Here is a 6707-nt window from a genome sequence, read left to right as displayed (position 1 = left end):
CATGACCTGAGCTGAAATCAAGAGTCAGATGCTTAACTCATGGAGCCACCCTGGTGTCCAAACATGCTTTTTGTTTGGGGGATGAATGTTTCATGGACATTTGGGAAAGGCATATATACCAACTAGCTTTACCTCCTGAATAATTATATTGAGAGCTTTTACAGCCTTTCTTTATTCTGTCAAATTAATTCTATGGTGGAATGAAAGCCACTATAATGCTCCCTGTCTACCATACATAGTGATACTGTATCAATGGTGATAGCTCTCTTCTTGAAGCAAGTCCTCTATCTAAATTCTTTAAGTTATATGGGGGGAAAGCAAAGGTTCTTCCTGACACGTATGTTTTTTAAAAGTAATCAGCCTAAAATAATCTACATGCCATTTGGGATGGCAAATTTTGCTGCCCTACAGAGTCTGGTTTTTTTGTTTGTTTTGTTTGTTTTTCATTTGTTTGTTTGTTTTGAATCAATATATTGAGAGGAATGATTCTTCTTCTCCTTGGATGTTTCCTTACAGGAACTAATGCAGTCAAAATTTAGGGTCAATAGAACAGCCATTACTGAGTTCATTCTGCTGGGCTTGGTGGAGACACCAGGGCTACGACCAGTTGTCTTTGTAGTCTTCCTCTTTGCCTACCTGGTCACAGTCGGAGGCAACCTCAGCATCCTGGCTGCCATCTTGGTGGAGCCTAAACTCCACACCCCCATGTACTTCTTCCTGGGCAACCTATCAGTGCTGGATGTTGGGTGCATCACTGTCACTGTTCCCTCGATGTTGGCTCGTCTCCTGTCCCACAAGCGTACAATTCCCTATGGAGCCTGCCTCACACAGCTTTTCTTCTTTCATCAGTTGGCTGGTATGGACTGCTTCTTACTGACAGTCATGGCCTATGACCGATTCCTGGCCATCTGTCAGCCCCTTACTTACAGCACCCGAATGAGCCAGACAGTCCAGAGGATATTGGTAGCTGTGTCCTGGGCTTTAGCCTTCACCAATGCACTGACCCACACAGTAGCCATAGCCACACTCAACTTCTGTAGTCCCAATGTGATCAATCACTTCTACTGTGACCTCCCACAGCTCTTTCAGCTCTCCTGCTCCAGCACCCAACTCAACGAGCTGCTGCTCTTTGCTGTGGGTTTCATAATGGCAGGTACCCCCTTGGCTCTCATCATCACCTCCTATGCCCATGTGGCAGCTGCAGTCCTATGAATCCGCTCTACTGAGGGCAGGAAGAAAGCCTTCTCCACATGTGGAGAATCTCACTGTGGTTGCCATATTCTATGGTTCAGGTATATTTAATTACATGCGACTGGGTTCAGCCAAGCTTTCAGACAAGGATAAAGGAGTTGGGGTCTTCAACACTGTTATCAACCCTATGCTGAATCCAATCATCTACAGCCTCAGGAACCCTGATGTACAGGGTGCCCTCTGGCGGGTACTCAAGGGGATGCGGTCACTAGCTTGACAAGGTCTTGAGTTCTGGAATGTCACTCCCTCATTTTCTCTTTCTGAACTGAAAGAGAAATACTCTAAAGCCAGTAACTAAGAAAAACGGTCCTTAATTGCTTCTGCCTCCCAGCAAAACATGAGGTTTTTTTGTTAGGGACAATAGTTAACTGAGGCCATGCCCCAGTTATAGACAGTAGGTGTGTTAGCTCTTCTAGGGGCAGCCCCTCTGACAAATTACATCTTCAGTTGCCACATGCTACCTTTTCTGTGTAGAAATGGAACCTCAGAGCTTTGACTATTACAGGTTCATATCCCACACGAAGGTTATAGTTTGGGCTCCCAAAAATATCCAATAAAAGTCTTCCCCACCCCTCCCACTAGTAGGTCATATGATTCCCTCAAGTTCAGGTAGGGGTGGTCTGGTTATAAAACATGGGCCTAGAGATCGGAATCATTTTATTTTTCCCATCAGGTTCCTACAAAGCAAAACAGCAACAACAACAACAACAAAACATACCTCTATCTTTTTCAATCACACAAAGGTAACATGGGATATAGAGGAACAGAGGAGAAGTCATATTGGTTGTTATGTGTTGTCCAGTAACTCTGAAGAACATCATCCCTGTGTGCAAATTTTTAAAACTCAGTTAACACATATGATAAATTTTATAAAATGAATGCTCCCCATCTAACTTTCCTGATGTACTTCAAATCTTTTGAAAGGGGTGCCTGGGTGGCTCAGTGGGTTAAAGCCTCTGCTTTTGGCTTGGGTCATGATCTTGGGGTCCTGGGATCGAGCCCTGCATCGGGCTCTCTGCTTGTCAGGGAGCCTGCTTCCTCCTCTCTCTCTGCCTGCCTCTCTGCCTACTTGTGATCTTTGTCTGTCAAATAAATAAATAAAATCTTAAAAAAAAAAGATCATCTTTTGTAATGTAAGTATTATTTAAACATGAAAAACTGCTGAACTACTCAATATGAACTTCCTCTCTAACTCCTCACTTTCAGTCCCCAACCCTTCCAGCTGAGATAATCCATATCTGTAAATAAAGATATGGTGATATCTCCCCTAAAATTTCCTTTCTCAGTAGGAGAACAGTCTAGAATATTCTCTCATGTTGCATGGTGCTCCCCAGGTTTTTGTCCAGTCTGTATTTGGCTGTATTTTCCTTCTAGCCTTTCTTTGAGAAGAATTGCCCATTTTGGGCATCTCTACCATGCCACTGAGGTTTCCTGATTTGTTTCTCTAAAACATCCCTTGAGCTGCCCCCATGGCATGTCTTCTCCATGAGTTTTCATGCATTGAAAGGATTGAAAGGATCAGGGAAGATGAAGATGAAGAGAAAGGACATGAGGGGGGGGGAGCAGAATAAGAATGGAGGTGGAGAGTTTGTGGGGAAATGAAGAAGAAAGATGGGAACTGGGGAGAAATAGGAGAGAGTTGCAAGCAAATGAGCTGAGAAGAAAGGATCGAGGCACTGGAGAGGACCCAGTGGGGTACAGAGAGAGTGGATATGAGAAAGAGAGAGAAATAGGGTAAATAAGATGCCTTGAGACAGTTAAAAGGTGAGAGGAAGGAAGGGGACAATAAAACCAGTGAGTCAGGGGGTGCCAGTCTGGCTCAGTGGGTTAAGCCTCTGCCTTCGGCTCAGGTCATGATTCCAGGGTCCTGGGATCGAGTCCCAAATCAGGCTCTTGGTTCAGCAGGGAACCTGCTTCCCCCTTTCTCTCTGCCTGCCTCTCTGCCTCCTTGTGAGCTCTCTCTGTGTCAAATAAATAAATAAATCTTTTAAAAAAATTTAAGTTTCACTGAAAGTGCTAAAAATTATTCAGGGACACACTTTCCATTTTTCTGAACAGAAAGTGCTCCTAGAATATTAAGGAGCCCTACCAGATGGCAAAAGAGTGAAAGGGAGTGCTGGGTATTTTATCTACTTGCATCTCTAAAATGTCATCAGAATTTGTTTCTAACCATCCAACTTATCAACTTACTCTCTGTTTTTTGAGTCATGCCTGCCAAGACTATCAAAAGACATGGGGAAAGGATAGCTCTTTCCTGATTCCTTCTTAGCCACCAAATAAACTTCAGGGACACAAACAATGAGCTTCCTGGAAGGGTCAAGAAAACTGTTGAGGAAGAGCTATAACATGTTCTTGACTTCATCACCTCCACTCCTGGGCAACTTTCTTGACCTTGGGTAAGTTCTTTACCTTGTCTGGGACTACTTGACAGAGGCACAAGGTAACCATCAACGTTCTTCCACTTGTAATGCCTCTGCTTTTGCTAGCCAGAATGAATAGTCTGTCTCACCCTGTTTACCTGAAGAGTTACCACATCTTTCACCACCACTTTTCTACCCACCGGCATCTAGCACTGCTGCAAAAGGGAGCTTATTTGCTTCCAAAAATCCCTGGGCCTCTGGCCTTTCTTCAATATGAACACTCATCTCAAGCCTCAAGGGTTGATTTCAAGTGTAATCACTGGGATAAAATGGATCAACTGTTTCAACATCATATATGATGACCCAAGACACTGATTTCTGGCCCTTTGTCTACTCTCCAGGATCATAGGGTTTCTTTACAAATTTGGGAGTTTCAAAGGGTCTGTCCAACAAGAAGATCTAACAATTTTAAATATCTATGCTCCTAACGTGGGCACAGCCAACTATATCAACCAATTAATAACAAAATCAAAGAAACACATCAATAATAATACAATAATAGTAGGGGACTTGAACACTCCACTCACTGAAATGGACAGATCATCCAAGCAAAAGATCAACAAGGAAATAAAGGCCTTAAATGACACACTGGACCAGATGGACATCACAGATATATTCAGAACATTTCATCCCAAAGCAACAGAATACACATTCTTCTCTAGTGCACATGGAACCTTCTCCAGAATAGATCACATCCTGGGTCATAAATCAGGTCTCAAGCGGTATCAAAAGATTAGGATCATTCCCTGCATATTTTCAGACCACAATGCTCTGAAACTAGAACTCAATCACAAGAGGAAATTTGGAAAGAACCCAAATACATGGAGACTAAACAGCATCCTTCTAAAGAATGAATGGGTCAACCAGGAAATTAAAGAAGAATTGAAAAAAATCATGGAAACAAATGATAATGAAAACACAACGGTTCAAAATCTGTGGGACACAGCAAAGGCAGTCCTGAGAGGAAAATATACAGCGGTACAAGCCTTTCTCAAGAAACAAGAAAGGTCTCAAGTACACAACCTAACCCTACACGTAAAGGAGCTGGAGAAAGAACAAGAAAGAAACCCTAAACCCAGCAGGAGAAGAGAAATCATAAAGATCAGAGCAGAAATCAATGAAATAGAAACCAAAAAAACAATAGAAAAAATCAATGAAACTAGGAGCTGGTTCTTTGAAAGAATCAATAAGATTGATAAACCCTTGGCCAGACTCATCAAAAAGAAAAGAGAAAGGACCCAAATCAATAAAATCATGAATGAAAGAGGAGAGATCACAACTAACACCAAAGAAATACAGACAATTATAAGAACATACTATGAGCAACTCTATGCCAACAAATTGGCCAATCTGGAAGAAATGGATGCATTCCTAGAGACATATAAACTACCACAACTGAACCAGGAAGAAATAGAAAACCTGAACAGGCCCATAACCAGTAAGGAGATTGAAACAGTCATCCAAAATCTCCAAACAAACAAAAGCCCAGGGCCAGACGGCTTCCCAGGGGAATTCTACGAAACATTTAAAGAGGAACTAATTCCTATTCTCCTGAAACTGTTCCAAAAAATAGAAACGGAAGGAAAACTTCCAAACTCATTTTATGAGGCCAGCCTCACCTTGATCCCCAAACCAGACAAGGATCCCACCAAAAAAGAGAACTACAGACCAATATCCTTGATGAACACAGACGCAAAAACTCTCGCCAAAATACTAGTCAATAGGATTCAAAAGTACATTAAAAGGATTATTCACCACGACCAAGTGGGATTTATTCCAGGGCTGCAGGGTTGGTTCAACATCCGCAAATCAATCAATGTGATAGAACACATTAATAAAAGGAAGAACAAGAACCATATGATACTCTCAATAGATGCTGAAAAAGCATTTGACAAAGTACAGCATCCCTTCCTGATCAAAACTCTTCAAAGTGTAGGGATAGAGGGCACATACCTCAATATTATCAAAGCCATCTATGAAAAACCCACCGCAAGTATCATTCTCAATGGAGAAAAACTGAAAGCTTTTCCGTTAAGGTCAGGAACACGGCAGGGATGTCCATTATCACCACTGCTATTCAACATAGTACTAGAAGTCCTAGCCTCAGCAATCAGACAACAAAAAGATACTAAAGCCATCCAAATCGGCAAAGAAGAAGTCAAACTATCACTCTTCGCAGATGATATGATACTATATGTGGAAAACCCAAAAGACTCCACTCCAAAACTGCTAGAACTTGTACAGGAATTCAGTAAAGTGTCAGGATCTAAAATCAATGCACAGAAATCAGTTACATTTCTGTACACCAACAACAAGACAGAAGAAAGAGAAATTAAGGAGTCAATCCCATTTACAATTGCACCCAAAACTATAAGATACCTAGGAATAAACCTAACCAAAGAGGCTAAGAATCTATACACAGGAAATTATAAAGTACTCATGAAAGAAATTGAGGAAGACACAAAGAAATGGAAAAATGTTCCATGCTCCTGGATTGGAAGAATAAATATTGTGAAAATGTCTATGCTACCTAAAGCAATCTACACATTTAATGCAATCCCTATCAAAATACCATCCATTTTTTTCAAAGAAATGGAACAAATAATCCTCAAATTTATATGGAACCAGAAAGGACCTCGAATAGCCAGAGGAATATTGAAAAAGAAAGCCAAAGTGGGTGGCATCACAATTCCAGACTTCAAGCTCTATTACAAAGCTGTCATCATCAGGACAGCATGGTACTGGCACAAAAACAGACACATAGATCAATGGAACAGAATAGAGAGCCCAGAAATAGACCCTCAACTCTATGATCAACTCATCTTCGACAAAGCAGGAAAGAATGTCCAATGGAAAAAAGACAACCTCTTCAATAAATGGTGCTGGGAAAATTGGACAGCCACATGCAGAAAAATGAAATTGGACCACTTCCTTACACCACACACGAAAATAGACTCCAAATGGATGAAGGACCTCAATGTGAGAAAGGAATCCATCAAAATCCTTGAGGAGAATGCAGGCAGCAACCTCTTCAAC

General features: G+C 41.5%; 1 pseudogene; it reads left to right on the top strand.

The window, feature by feature from the left end:
• The first annotated feature begins 510 nt into the window (after positions 1-510).
• LOC123929831 lies at positions 511-1468 on the top strand (annotated as a pseudogene).
• Positions 1469-6707: the final 5239 nt, after the last annotated feature.

The sequence above is a fragment of the Meles meles genome, chromosome 18 (assembly GCF_922984935.1).
Source record: "Meles meles chromosome 18, mMelMel3.1 paternal haplotype, whole genome shotgun sequence".
NCBI lineage: Eukaryota > Metazoa > Chordata > Mammalia > Carnivora > Mustelidae > Meles > Meles meles.
This window is presented reverse-complemented; position numbering and strand designations above follow the sequence as displayed.